Raw genomic sequence first — 14,912 nt, 5'->3', positions numbered from 1 at the left:
CTTTTCCTCTCTTCGTACGAGTGCACTGGCTGTAGTGTGCCATGTTCTTGGCCAGTGATGTATTCGTCAATGAGTCAGCTTTCAGATTTATTAATATACAGAGGTGTGTTATGGCTACAGACATTTCATGACATGTCATGTGGATTGTTTCTATACCATTTCAATTGTGTTGCTTATACAATAACACTTGGTGTTGAATCCATCCGAAGGCTCTGAAGTCCACAAATGCTGCTTTCTTAGTTTTGCTACAATCCATGCTGTCCTGGCCTGGCCTGTATGAATAGAAGTTTTGTTTCATTTGGTTAGATGAGTTTGAAAACACTTGCAGTCGGAGTCCAGAGAGGACAATTTTTAGCACCTTTCAGAAAATTGAAACGGAAATCATACTTCCAACTCAGATAGTAGTAAGCAACATACACCATAGTATAAACCCATGGTCTCAATCTTGATCAAACGGAACTTCTTAAACAAATGTAAGCGCTGCCAAATTTAGGATTGCTAATGCATTTTACTCGGCATAATATTTGTATACAATTTAAGATCTTACAGACGAATTTAACACCGCAGATAGTAGTAAGCAACATACACCATAGTAAGCAACATACACCTTAGCTAAGAATCTGGTTCCAGTGCATGGCCATGTGAGGCATTTAAATATATTAAAAAAACAAAAACAACAAAACATGAGAAACCATTAAAGTCTGGCATCTGTTAGATTTGAGTGAGGTTAGAAAACGATGCATGTGGGGTCAAAAATTTTAGCTGGACAACAACGACATGAATTAGCGGGTTAGCACTATTTCTAGGGCTTTTTTATGTTTCGTTTGGATTACATGTATAATGTTTGAGTCACGGGCCGTGTACAGTATGGACATTCAGCTGTCCCCCTATGAACAAGGAGATATGATGTTGTTTACTAAGTCAAAGCATGCATTGTTATGGTCAATAACTACCGTTATTGGCAGCAAAAGAGCAATATGATCGTGTTTCTTAATTAATGATGGACAAAATATTTGCATTGTTTTCACCAACAACATCCAAGCAACAATACAAATGTCATTTTATATATATACACCTATACATAGAGCATGTATCATCGCCAGAGGCTACTGTGTTCTTCTCTGCAGGTTATCATGTATTTCTTTGTTAGTAATTGCTTTGAAAAAAGTATCTTTTTAACATTTTAATAGACTGTTTGCAGCTCGGTAGTTATGTAGTGCATTCGATTAAGACATATGCTTACTATGAAAGTATGATAGCATTAGCACAAAACAACATATTATGTTTCTATTCATTACACTAACATTGCTCGATTATTGATTCTTATTGATATTATAACAGTTTCAAAAGAGAGAAAAGATAAGGATAGTACGTGATCATGGCTACGCAGGACAAGACCAGTTGGCCCGAGTTGATTGGCAAGGATACTAATGATGCAATTGCAGTAATAGAACAAGAGCGGCCAGATGTAACATTATTTGAGTCACTATATGTGGATTTGAACGAGACCCCGAGGCCTTCAGACCAACTCCCACCCGGAACTATACGTGTTGTCATCTACTTCAGTGTGGACCCAAACACTAATGAGGAAATCGTTGAAGAAACTCCATATATCAAGGCATAAAAAAGTATAAAGGTAGCCTTTGCTAGTAGGCTAGTTAGCCTACTAGCAAAGGCTACCTTTATACTTTTTTATGCCTTGATATATGAAAGGCAAGCATCAATTCAATAATGCAAGTGTGATGTCTGATCTTGCTTTCATGGTTGATTTCATACATTTAAGTGTCCTACTCAATATATTGAATAATAAACAATGAGATGTCTTGTGTTGACAAGTGATGTATGTCCGCTGAAGTATTTATTAATCCTTTATTTTTATGCGCAATTATATTTGAGAAATTGGTGAGCGATACTTGATACACTTGTGGATGGTTCCCAATATTGGTGTCGAGCATTCCGATCATGGATTAATGTCGCAACAACTTTTGATCCGATCCTCCTAGGTACGAACATCATTTCTAGGATATGATTAATAAAAAATGAACGAGATGCATGCAATATATATGAAACACTAGTTATAACCATTACTTATGGGAGTCACCGGTTGCTGTCATAGGGTCTATATGATGGACTAGAGGGGGTGAATAGTCTGTTCTAAAACTTAATCGCTTTGGTGACCGAAATAATTGCGGAATTAAACTTAACGGTCTAGCCACATCCGAGATACGACCACATCGAGGTGGCTAGAACTTGCGGCCACGATGCCACGTGTGCATGGTGTTGCTAACCATGGCGAGGCAGCCTAGGCCGATAGCGTGATGGCCACAGTACAAAACTATGCTGACACTGCACCATGACACAATGTTCATGCGGGAGTAGTCATGGCAACACGCATGCAGTGTCTTCAGGCAGCCTGGGCCGGAACTATGTGGTGCACACGTGGCTTAGATAAGTGTCTGCCTTGTTGGTCCCCATATGCATAGAGGTGACCCAATGCACAAGCACGCTGGTGATGTCTACAGTCTGCTCTAAAGATGGTGCCTTTGATACGATTTGGCTTCCAGTTCCAATAGCTTTTAATCCATCAGGATGCCTAGGAGAGTGACGGGAAGTGGCTGGCAATGTTGTCTTGACTACAAGACATGGTTCGTCTTCTGGCAGTTCCGCATGTTGTGCTTTTAATTGTCATCCTTATTTGCTTGGGCTCCTACCAGTTTGCATGTTGCCTGATGAGAGTGCAAAGTGCACCGTTGTCAAACACCACGTCCACATGAAGAGACACCTCGGTGATTCTACAGAGTCATAGGGTAGAGTGTACCTAAAGTTACCCAAAACGAGCCCCATGTCATATTGGAGCTACTCCGATGGCCTTGACATGACAACCTATTGCCAGCGTCATCTGTCGTCAAAGCGAACCAGGTTGAGTGCCCTAGAGACTCACGTGACGACCTTGGTCTAGCCACCTACGTCTGACTCATGCCACGCTTGTTGTCTGGCATGTGCACCACGATGTCGTGTTGGTCATGTTCATCCTCGTGCCCGCCGCCTTTTCTCTTCAATGTCACGAGGTCATACCAGTACACCACACCGCAGTTCATTGGATCTGAATCTACTGATGAGCTTCAATCAATCAAATCAAACTAAAAAATAACAATAATGGTACGTTGTGATATATATGTATTTATTCATTATCATACATGTATGTATGGTGTCTCAGGCTATATACCATATATCTATGTCGTTCTGCACCCGGAGTTCGAGTTCATACGTGTTACTACTACATAATATTTGTATAAAAATATTTAGAACGATCGCCACCACGTTTCTGTAAAATATTTGGACTCTACAAGCTTAAATAAAAAAGGAGATAGAAGTTGGGAGTTTGCTTGCTTTGTAAACGGACGAAGAATATAAAATAAGGAACACATGGACATGATTTTTTGTCTCCCTCTTGATAGAGAACTAAATAAAGAAAGTAGGCATAGCGCCCGGACGTCCGGACGTAGGCGTCGCGTCAGGACGCTCGCGTCCACTGTCCACAGGCCACATGACGAACTTCCATGGATGCACGCACCTCTGCATGTGGCACAAAACGACGTAGGACATACAAGTACTTCCCTAGATGCATGCGCCTCTGCCTCCACTCACCCACCTAAAAGCTTTTTGTGGGTTTGGGTGGATTGGATGACAACCCAATTAAAGGATTGACAGGTGTGTTAAGTGTTGGATAGGTGCTTAGTGTAAAACTTGTAAAGTTCAACACAAGTGTTCAAGAGTGAAGGTCCAAAGGCTGAGTTGATTATGGGTGTGGACATCACAAGTAAAGGATAAGATTGCATATGTTAGACTTGGTGTGCATATCTTGGAGACATCTGGTCAAGCCAAGGATGGTGGCAAGAAGAGCTTCGAGGTATCGAGTGCACGGAAGAAGGTCAAGGAGGCCGAGGAACCCAAAGCCAGGAGTGAAGAAGAAGACTTGCAATGTCTAGGATTGATCGAGTTGAGAAAAGATATGGTGCATCGAGAATCACTATCTAAGGACATGACTTACAACCAATGAGGTAACATCTATGGTTATGTGGTGTAAGTCATAAGGCTCAAGATCAAGCTCAAGTCATAGAGCAAGGTCACTAGAAGGAGCAGTGTCAAAGCGAAAATCTAGAAGTAACCCAAAAGAGCTAAGTTTACTTTGATCATGAGTTTGGGTTGTTCCTGTGTTTGGATATGTTCCGTGTGACCTATGTAGGGTGTTAGAGCTCATATATGATAATCTAGATCAAGTTTTGGAGACTTGGAGTTTTGGAGTCCAACATCGACCTCAAATAGAAAAGCTGAAAGAAGATATGAAAAGAGGTAATCTTCTGGGACTAAGTCAATATAATTATACTCTAAATGTGTTTGTCTAAGTCACAGGAAGATCCTCCCAAGAGTCAAAGTCAAGTGGAAAAGAAACGGGGAAAAAGGAAGTTTGGGTCAGCTTGGGTGATTGCGTCTCCCGCTCGGGGTTGGCCTCGAGCGAGTCGTGACTGTGTCTCCGGCTTGGGGTTGGCCTCGGACGAGTCATGACCGTCTCCCGTTTGAGGATGGCCTCGAGCGAGCTGTAACTGTGTCTCCCGTTCGAGGATAGCCTTAGGGAGCCGTGACTGTGTCTCCCGTCCGAGGATGGCCTCGAGCGAACCATGATTGTGTCTCCCATCCGAGGATGGTCTATCAGAGTAGTACTGTGTGGGTGGACTGTGGATGCACATCATGTGAGGCAACCTTAGATCATGTCTTCCTCGCCTTCCACCACCCACCTGTCATCTGGATTTAATAATGGTCGCGAACAGTTGTCCTCACCCAGAGGCTAGAGCTGGTCGTTTCTAGCGACAATTCTGAAAGGAATGGCCTGTGTGTGTGAAACGGAGGTCGGTAATCAGTTGTGCTGAAAAGTCAGGATGATTTAGTTTGATGCATGTGTATTTATCTCAATCTACGCGTGTCCAAGTACATTGGAATGAAGCGAATGTTAGACTTACGACATGTATGGTTACTTTAGTCCAAGGACTAAAGTTTAGTCCCTACCCTGTTTGGTTCTAAGGACTAAAATTATTCAGAACGCATTAAATGAATCATACGAGGACCAAAATATCCCGTAGTATTCTCCCGCCATTAGTGCAACTGAAATAAAGGAGAAGCAAAAGGTGGAATTAATATGTTTTAGTCCTTTTTAGTCACCCCTTAAGGGACTAGAGACTAAAATAGTTAAGTCCCTATTTTAGTCCCACGGTTTGACAATTTAGTGACTAAATAGAACTAAAATGGATGAACTAATCTTTAGCCCCTCAAACCAAATGAGGCCTTAGACCCGTTTGAATACTCGGAATTAAATTCCATTCTAAATATAATCGTGATTCAAGGCACAGATCGGTTCAGCTAATACAATTTTATGCAGGGGGCGGACCTAGGGGTGGTAATGGATCGCGATCCAAATATTTCTTCACAATTATTTAGGGCATTAAATAAGTTTTAGTTCAAAATGAATAGAAATAAGGACTGATACTAATCCGATCTGATTCTTAAATTTTATAGTATAAATATTAGAGCCCATTGTCAACCCTAGGCGGACCTATGTTAGGCTATCCGCAGCGGTTCCTTCTAAAATTTCCCCCCTATATCACTTTTTTATGTCACATCGTCAACATTTCATCCCCTAATTCTTCATCTCCCGCAGTTGTTCCCCCTAAATCCCCCTATACCCCACTACAACCATAAAATATCATTTTCTATACATACTTTTCATCCACTATTAATTTTTCTTCTACTAATAATTGAAGGTGGGTCCACATGAACAGTGCAAGGGGCGGCCACGCGCGCACGCCACAGATGGAGGGAGAGAGAAGAGGACGAGTGCGTGGAGGACGCCGTAGAGGACCACGCTGTGGGCATCCGCGTGCTACTGCCCCCACCATGCAAGGGGAGGGGGTGAGAGTGCGGCTGCCGCTGCGGTTAGTCTTACATTGAGCTGTGGAACATGTCCCCACTCAATTTTCAAGTTTCAATGGACCTTTTACCTTATTTACTATAGCAACAAAGATTTATTAGTTACTAAGCCTCTATTTAGGCCTCCACTTAGATTTGGGCTGAGTCCGCCCCTGGTTTTATGTAGAACATATTTGTATATACTACTGTTGGTCACGTGATAGAGAGATACATATTCCAATTCCCCAAATTGAAGGGATCCAACCTTGTTGGCCCCTAAGTTTAATTCCAATTCACTGCAGCACAACATGATTTACGGGTTAATATAGATACATGTGAATCCAAGCAAGTCCTTGGACGTTGCGCTGATGATGACTGACGTCTGAATTTTGTGCTGGCGACCGATGTTGCTGATAGCAGTTCGTTCGTTAGTTGCTGTTTGGTTCACTAAACGTAGCGTAAATAGCAATGATAACGATGCACACTCAAGTATCAACGACGATAAATTTGAATATGCTGGTATCAATTTTTAACGTAGTATCTGATTACAGTTAGAATTAAACAAAAATTATTTAACGGTATCAGTTACCTATTACGTTACAGATATGTAAATCAAACCATATCTTTATTCCTGGCCGGCTGCGGCATGCGTTACCTACAACGACAATAGCCTCGAAATCTCACCAAATCTGTGATCGTACGGCGCCGGGCTGGCAGGCAAGAAAGACCTGCTCACACATCGCTAATCCCCTTGTTCCGGCGCGCGGTGGCGTGAAAGCGATGGCGGCCGCGGGTTCGTAGAAATGAGGAAAAAATAGGTGGCTATTATCAAAGTGGCGACCGTTTCTCTGTGAGAGAGTTTAACAGAAAAGAAGTTTCGCCACGAAGCTGTTTTAGAGCAAGTTTAATAATAGAGCTTATTGTTAGCTATAACTCTTTACCTCTATACCCAACAATAAGCACACTTATGTAATAAAGCTAACATTCAGGTTGGCTCTTAGATGGATCTCTTGTCTTGTTCTCTTTTATCCTTTTTATCTTCAAGCATGTGTATCGTTTAGCTTTTGCATGAGAGCCAACTTCCTCTACTTTTTGATGTCTCTCTTCTATATAAACAAAAATATTATGTAAGCAGGCTTATAGCATATTACTGTACTTGCGGTTAGAAACGACGTTCGGCCACAATAAGAAAAGAATAGGTGGGCCATCCCGCCGCCGGGCCCACGGGACTGACATCCACGCCTCCTCCCGCCCAGTCCGCGTCCGCCGCGGGGTCCCGTCTCCCGCCAGGTCCGGTCCAAACCTGCCCGCCAATCCTATCTCTGTTCCTCCCTCACCAAACCGCACGTCTAGAAGGACGGCCAGCCACGTCGCGGGAGTAGCTAGCTAGCTTGCCTACCAGGTCACAGCAGCCAGCCAGCCACCAACCCGCATCTGGACCGGCCAGCGGCGACACCCACGGCACGGACAAGGAGGGAATTCCGTGCGTGACGCCTGATGTGATGTGCCCCTGCTGCGCGAGCGCAACACAGCGGTCGGCAGGCGGCATCGCGCTGGCCCCACCGCCAGGCTGGCCCGCGTGTCGGTGGGGAAATTGGAGCCCGGACACAGAGATTTTTTTGAGAAAATCTCTTCAATGCCATCCAAACTTATACTAATCTCTTCAATGCCATCAGATTTTATAGCTTCCCTTCAATGCCATCAAATTTAAATTCTAATCCCTTAAATGCCATTGCCGTTAGTTTCAGGTTAACGCCGTTAGTTCTATTTAAAACAAATCTCTTCAATGCCATCAAAATCTATATCAATCCCTTCAATGCCACTAGAAATTGGTTTGATCTATTTGGATTTTAAAAATTCTAGAATAAAAAAATATGGACCAATTCCACACTTTTTAAAAACTTTAGTACATATTTTTTTGTAAACACCAAAAATTACTCCGCTATATCTGTTCGGTCTATTTGATTCCTAATATTTTTTTCAAACTAACAACAAAACACTAATGATAACAGATGGAGATAAATTTTAAAATCAATGTGGTATATTTGCGTTTCAATTTTTTTGGGTTCAAAAAATTTTCTATTCTGAAAATTTTAAAACCCGAATAGATCGAACCAATTTCTAGTGGCATTGAAGGGATCGGTATAGATTTTGATGGCATTGGAGGGATTTGCTTTAAATATAACTAACGGCGTTAACTTGAAACTAACGGTAATGGCATTTAAGGGATTAGAATTTAAATTTGATGGCATTGAAGGGAAGCTATAAAATCTGATGGCATTGAAGGGATTGGTATAAGTTTGGATGGCATTGAAGGAATTTTCTCATTTTTTTTCCTCCGGGGCAGGGGACCACGCCGCTCAGATCCGATTCGTTCTCCTGGACGGGGTGGGCCCCGCCGGCCAATTCCGCTCCGTTTCCCGATCTCCGTACCGGTCGCGTGGTCCGATTCCGAGACCGACGCGGAGGTGAGGACGCCAGGCGACCGGTTCGTCCTTGGTTGGCTGGCTGGCTGGCCTCGTGGTGCGCGCCCACACGCCGCATCCCGCTCTCCTCTTGCTTCTCCCCGGCACCACCTCAATCCTCCCCGCCCGCTCCCCCGTCTGTGGACCCGGTCCACGAGGCTCGTGGGAGTCACCCCACCAGAACGGGTCACGAGACCGCGTCGTGTACCGCCTTTTTGGGTTTGTTTGAACAATACTGTCTTTTTTTCAAGATAAAAAAACGCCGCGGTCCATGCATATTTTTTCAGATGAGGCTCACCAAAAGGCGGAAAAGGGCCGTGTTCAAACCGTAGTGCGCGGGAGTGATCCAGGCGAGCGGCATGGACCGGACGGACGTACGTATGGTGCTCAGCTCATGGGCGACACCCTGTTAACGTGTGAATCATGGTGAACGGTGCCATTCGAATGCACTGGCCTGACCGCCCGAGGAGTCGAGGACGAGAGGTTGTTTCGCTTATTCATCAATTGCATGAAGTTTGCGAGACTTCTTCCTTTCGATCGAGACACTGTTAAAAATCAATAGCTCGGAACAAATTTAAGAAATCACAGCGCCATATCCGATCACATTTTTTTATCCCTTGTGTCTGCTCGGTTCACGGCCTAGGCGAAGGCGTGGTCTAGCTGCAAGAGAGCAGAGCAATGCCCTGATCTCTCGTCATCGTTTTATACCGTGTGATTGGTGGTTGTAGTTGTGGGGCTGTTTGGTTTGCTGACTAAAGCGCCATAACATGCCTAATTTTTCTATCTAAACTTAGTTATTTAATTCGAGCGACTAAGGTTAGATAGATTGTGGCGTCTTAGATAGGAAACCAAACAACTCTGCCTGCACACGAGGAGCAAGGTTCCTTGTGTACAGGCTAGACCCATGCATGTGCTTCTACTTGTATATTGTCCGTGCGTTGCGACGACATAAATTATTCGATACAATGTTATTAGACGACAGTTACATAAATATGAAAATTTCATAAGCTTGAAAATCTAGAGTTGTGGAACAAGTCTTTCATTCAGCATTTATGTTTTATTATGAGAAACAATATTGATTCCTAACTATCTCACCTTAAAGACTTGATTTGCTTATTTGATCTGGCCTTCGCAAGACATTCTGCATGCTTAGTCTACAATATTTTAAGCTCATTTCTCAGTTAAGCGAGACAATGTTTCTTTGCCCTAAGGAGGCACCAGTTAGTAGTATGTAACACACACATATGTAGATAAAAAAGATAATGAATATGCTATCTAGAAAAAATATATTATCCGTTGAAATTCACCTCAACAGTGTAAAAGCTGAACATGCTCATAAAAAGGAGGATTAAAGTAAGAAAACTAATAAGGGCATAAAAAGTAATTTTTCACCAATATATCCTCAAAAGTAAGCATTCAAACTCAACGAGGGGATATCTACAGTGAGATGCTTCTGTCTCTAGCATCACAGCCTTCTTGTCCTTGTCGTGCCATTGTAGCAAAGTCAGCTGTCAAAAGAAAAGAACAATTAAAAATAGCATACCCAACACGAATCATAAGAATGGCTCGGGTGCAATGCAATTGTATAGTTTTAAAAACTAAATTTCAATGGGAAAGGCTAAACAGGGACAACAATAGATACTTACATCCCCAACATCTAAGTCCACCGAAACTCCTTTAGGTCTTGTTCGGTTATTCCCATTACACATAGATTTAATGAGATTGTAAAAAATTAAGAAGAAATTTGACTTGCTTGGGATTTAAACCCACCCGATCCCACTCAATCCACATGAATTGAGAGCTAACCGAACAAGCCCTTAGCAATAACTTTTGCTAAAGCGACAACATCACCAAAGCCCAAGTTGACACCTTGGCTGGCAAAGGGGTGGACAATATGAGCAGCATCTCCAACTAATGCTAGCCTTTTGTAAACATAATAATGGGAATGCACCAATGACAATGGAAATTCCATTCTCTCAAAAACTACATGGGTTGCTTTCGGTGCTACTTGGAAGCATTCCTTTGTAGATGTTGCAGTGCTCCCAATGCCAAAGAATTGTTCCATGTAGTGGTCAAGAGTGGTAGAGCATGAATGCGGACCATAACCAAAATCCAACGCGTGATTCAAAAAATTCACAAACTCTTCTGGACTTATGGCACAACGACTCCTCTAGACGCATTGCCCATACAATGTTGCTGAAGTTATTGCCAATCGAAAGTAGTGCAATTAGACCATAAGGGAGAAACATCTGCCACGCACAATCATTTTCCACAACATGCTCTACTGTACAGATAATTGTACTCTACGAATAATTCCACCCAGTTGTTTTTATGCCTGCAATCTTTCTAACACCGAGCTTCGAACCATCAACTCATATCTGCAACAAAGTTTAAAAATGACTATAGGATTGAGGAATGAAGCAAAACAATGGTCAAAAAATGCAAAAGAAGATAAATAAGCAATTACCGCAAATTTGGGATATAAACTTCGTCCATCAATGAGGCCAAGTTTAACTAAATGACTGTGATGGAACTCTTCTGTAGTATGACCAATAGATAATGGTTCTCTTGATGTTGGTTTCATTCCTTCTTGTCTGGTATTCAATGGGAAAGTAAGAGACACCAACCAAAAAGAAAGGCATGCTAATAAGAGTGGAAATCTAGGTCGCACGACACCAAATTATCAAATTTACTACATACCAGTAAGCACAACAGCTAACATAAAAGAAATGTATGTCCTCTAGGCATCACAAAACCTAACACAACCTTCTACAATAATATATACACCATTAGATTTACTTCGATACCTACTATGCATAAATAACATGGAGAATACATTTCACTATTATTTTCATGTGTTAAATGTGTAGTTTATGATGTTCTAATAAAAATGATCGTGAATTAACAAACAGAAGAAAATAAATCATGATTTACCTGCTCAATTGCTCTTTTATACATGTCAAGTGCCCTTATTGCGTCATCTCTCTACATCTCAAAGAACTACAGTGTGCAGAGTATGTAAGTTACCTCAAGAAAATAATGACAAATGACTTTTTTCGTGATTTGGAAAGCAAGCTGGTAGCATATACCTTGTAAAGGCATCTAGAATTGCAACGACTATAAATTGTTATAGATTTCTATCACTTTCATGGATGGTCGAAACATTGCAAGCATACACATATCAGGTAGTTTATACAAGAACCTATCCATGCTTATGAACTTAAGTTAATGCAATTACATGTTGTATTTGTGACAAAATTACTGGGAATGACAGCGATGTGTGGCTCCGTGTATTGGCCATTGCAAACCACGACGACGTCATAGAAATCATCGTCGCCGCTCCCCTTCTCCCCGAGCTTCCTTATTAAGAATAAATAACCACATTAAGAAGATGTGAGTCCTCGTTTAGAAAAAAATTAGATCAACTAAAATGCCAACAAAATCACTTCAGTTACCTGCCAGGGAAACATTTGTAGTACTGACCCATTCACCAACCAAAACTTTCCAACCTCTGGAACACAAAAGTAATCGCATATGTCCACAACATTTCCAAGAACACTAACAAGAAAGCATTTCCAATGATTATGTAGGTAAGCTAGAATTGGTTCATTGATGTTTGAACAATGATTTGGTTTGCTAAGCTCTTTGAAAGCAACTGTGAAGTAGCCCTGGAGACTAAAACTCAGTTAAAGGTAGATGAAACTTACTCAATGAGAGTGCGCACCAGGTGCCGAATCTCCTATGAGATGTGTTTTTGCAACAGATTAATAGCTCTTCCAATCTTAGTAGCCTACAATGAACAGTCCTAAGATTAAGAAACCAAATAGCAACAACAGTCAGAGAACAAAAACTGACGTTATCCATATCACAGATAATGACTCTTATTCTAGTTTGACGACACTGTAATTACAGTTATAGTAATTTTGTAGTATATTTGGTACACATTTTCTCCATAAATAGACATTTCATACAACAAGTTTCTTTCATATAGAAGCCATGCTCAAAAAATACATGTGCATCTATACATCTAACCGTTGTTAAAGATAGCAGGATCATAGGACAGTTTATCTACTCACATGAAAATAGCAAATGTGATACAACTTATTCAAGGCACTAGTTCTACAACAGTGAAATACCATGGTAATCAATACTGTTAGATACCTATTAGACACGTGTCCCTTGTAATGGGTCTGGCCCAGTTATATGGCCTATTAATGCACTGCCGAACCCTATTCTAAGGTTAGGGTTTCATTCTTACATGGTATTAGAGCCTTTTCTTTTTCTAGCCCAAACCCAGTCGTCGGCGCCGTCCCCTCCCTCCTGCCTAGCCGCCAGCGCCCTCCCCTTCCTCCTGCCTGACCGCCACCCACCCAGCCCAACCCTCCAGCTACCGGCGCCCTAGCCTCTCCCTTGCATGGCGGCCGGCCGCGCCCCCACCTCTCTAGCTGCTGGTGCCCCGCCTCCCCCTTGCCTGGCCATCGACCGCGCCTCCAACCTTCCTTGCCACCGGTGCCCTCCATGGCGGATCCCCATGCGTGGCTTCCCCAGGCCGTCGGCGCCCTCAACGAACCTGACCACCATGCTGAGGCCACTGCTGCTCGACACCCCTCCCTCGTTAGTGCCGGCCTCATCCCCAACATGGAGCAGCATGCCCGCCGCGTGTCCTACCTTCCTACGCCCAGCCTCGGTTCTTCCCCCTCCTCGCTGATAGCCCCCTCTCCTACGCAGCAGCGGGCAGCAGCTCCACCAACGCCGCTGATGCTGCCGCAGCCATCGCGGCCACCGCTGCCGGCGCTGCCGCTGCTCGTGCTACCGGGCTTGGCCTCCCGGGGTACCCGATGGGCATGGCACCCTCGCCCTTGTCGTGGACTCGGGAACTCTTGTCGACACATAGCCGCCCCCCAGCTTCTCGCCCACATGTCACTAACGTCTCTTGGGCTTCCCCGACGCCCGCCAGTGACTCCGTGCTGGTCACCGCCATCACCACGATTCAGGCAGCTATGGCCGCCTCACAGGAATGCCAGTGCGTCGCGTACCTCGCTTGGGAACTGGAAAGAGCCATGGGGCAGGCCCTGACCACTCAGCTGACCACGACTCATGTCACACCCGGTTTTGGAAGGCAAACCGAATGCAAAATATGTACGTGCCAGGATCAAAAACTCACGTATAGAGCGATTACATAATTGGACATCATCACACATTGCTCAAAGTAAATAGTGGAAAAGTAATTTATAACAACAAGATGTCCAAGACATCCATTGAGTCTATAACATAGTCATTAACATTAATATCATCAAAGTACGGAAATACGAAATGTAGAAGATAAGGCCTTCATAGACAGCTGACTGGGTGTTTGCCACTAAGATAAACTAGAACTCATCGTAGTTCTGAAACTCCTCAAAATCCTTCATGTTGCCAACATCTCCTCCTGAGCACTGAGTACAGTGGGGACAACTTGGGGTGGGGTGGTTTGTAAAGCAAGGGTGAGTACACATCAACGTACTCAACAAATGTCCCGTTTAGCTAAAGTGGACTAGCTGTATGTGGAGTTAAGGTTAAGCGGTTGCTTTTAGTTGGTCAAGTATTTATTACTATTAGTAGAGCCAAGTTTTAGTAATAAACCCAGTTATTACCCAAATGTACTCCCTCCATGAGGAAATACTAGAGATCATAATTATACCATCATCATTAATCATCATCATGAAAGTAACCAAAGTTCTTCTAATCAAAGAGGATCCCAAGGCCGCTCTTAACCGTGAGCACGACTGATATACCAGTTTCTAACACTCTGCAGAGGTCACACACTTTACCATAAGCCATGATTCCCATTCTGCCCGGAAAGAGCCAATCTCCATTGACCACTACCTAGGTGGCCGGAAGGGTATCATTATGTAGCCTTTACAAAGATTTCCCAGAGGTCATAGCCGCCCATTAGGCTTCTCCAGTTTGATAAACATAGTACCTGTCCCCAGAGGAAGGGTGACTAAGAAAACCAAATCAAGAACCTCTACAACCAGCCTCGGTAGAGCAAGTACTGTGCCCGGATCCCATTGACGGCCCTACAGTGAAGCCAACTACTCCTCTGGTTCCTCTAATTAATCGGCTAAGGGCGTCCCATTCCACCCTCATGGTTGCACTATTATCCTGGGTGTCGCTCCCCAAATAGGTCCTTACAGATAGGTACTCAGAAAAATGGCCTAAGTCCCCTAAAGTATCACAAAAACATAATTGGGATAACATCATCGTATCATAAGTATTCACATCATGTTCATTGATTAAAGTAAAGCAATAACATAAAACTAACCAAGATAACCTAAAAGGTAAAAAAGGATAAGTAAATACAGACTAGTAAATCCTTAGGTTTCAGTAATGTAATGCAGGACGGTGAATTAAAAAGTATGTAGGACATAATAGGTCAGAGGACACTTTCCTTCACCAGGTTGTTGCTCAGGAAGATCTTCGGCAACATACTCATGAACCATGGGC

At 43.1% G+C, this 14,912-nt stretch overlaps 1 pseudogene; it reads right to left on the bottom strand.

Moving 5' to 3' along the window:
- Positions 1-8,321: 8,321 nt before the first annotated feature.
- LOC103645027 (ubiquinone biosynthesis monooxygenase COQ6, mitochondrial-like) lies at positions 8,322-13,076 on the bottom strand (annotated as a pseudogene).
- Positions 13,077-14,912: the final 1,836 nt, after the last annotated feature.

Source organism: Zea mays, chromosome 1 (genome assembly GCF_902167145.1).
Source record: "Zea mays cultivar B73 chromosome 1, Zm-B73-REFERENCE-NAM-5.0, whole genome shotgun sequence".
NCBI classification, from domain to species: Eukaryota; Viridiplantae; Streptophyta; class Magnoliopsida; order Poales; family Poaceae; genus Zea; species Zea mays.
This window is presented reverse-complemented; position numbering and strand designations above follow the sequence as displayed.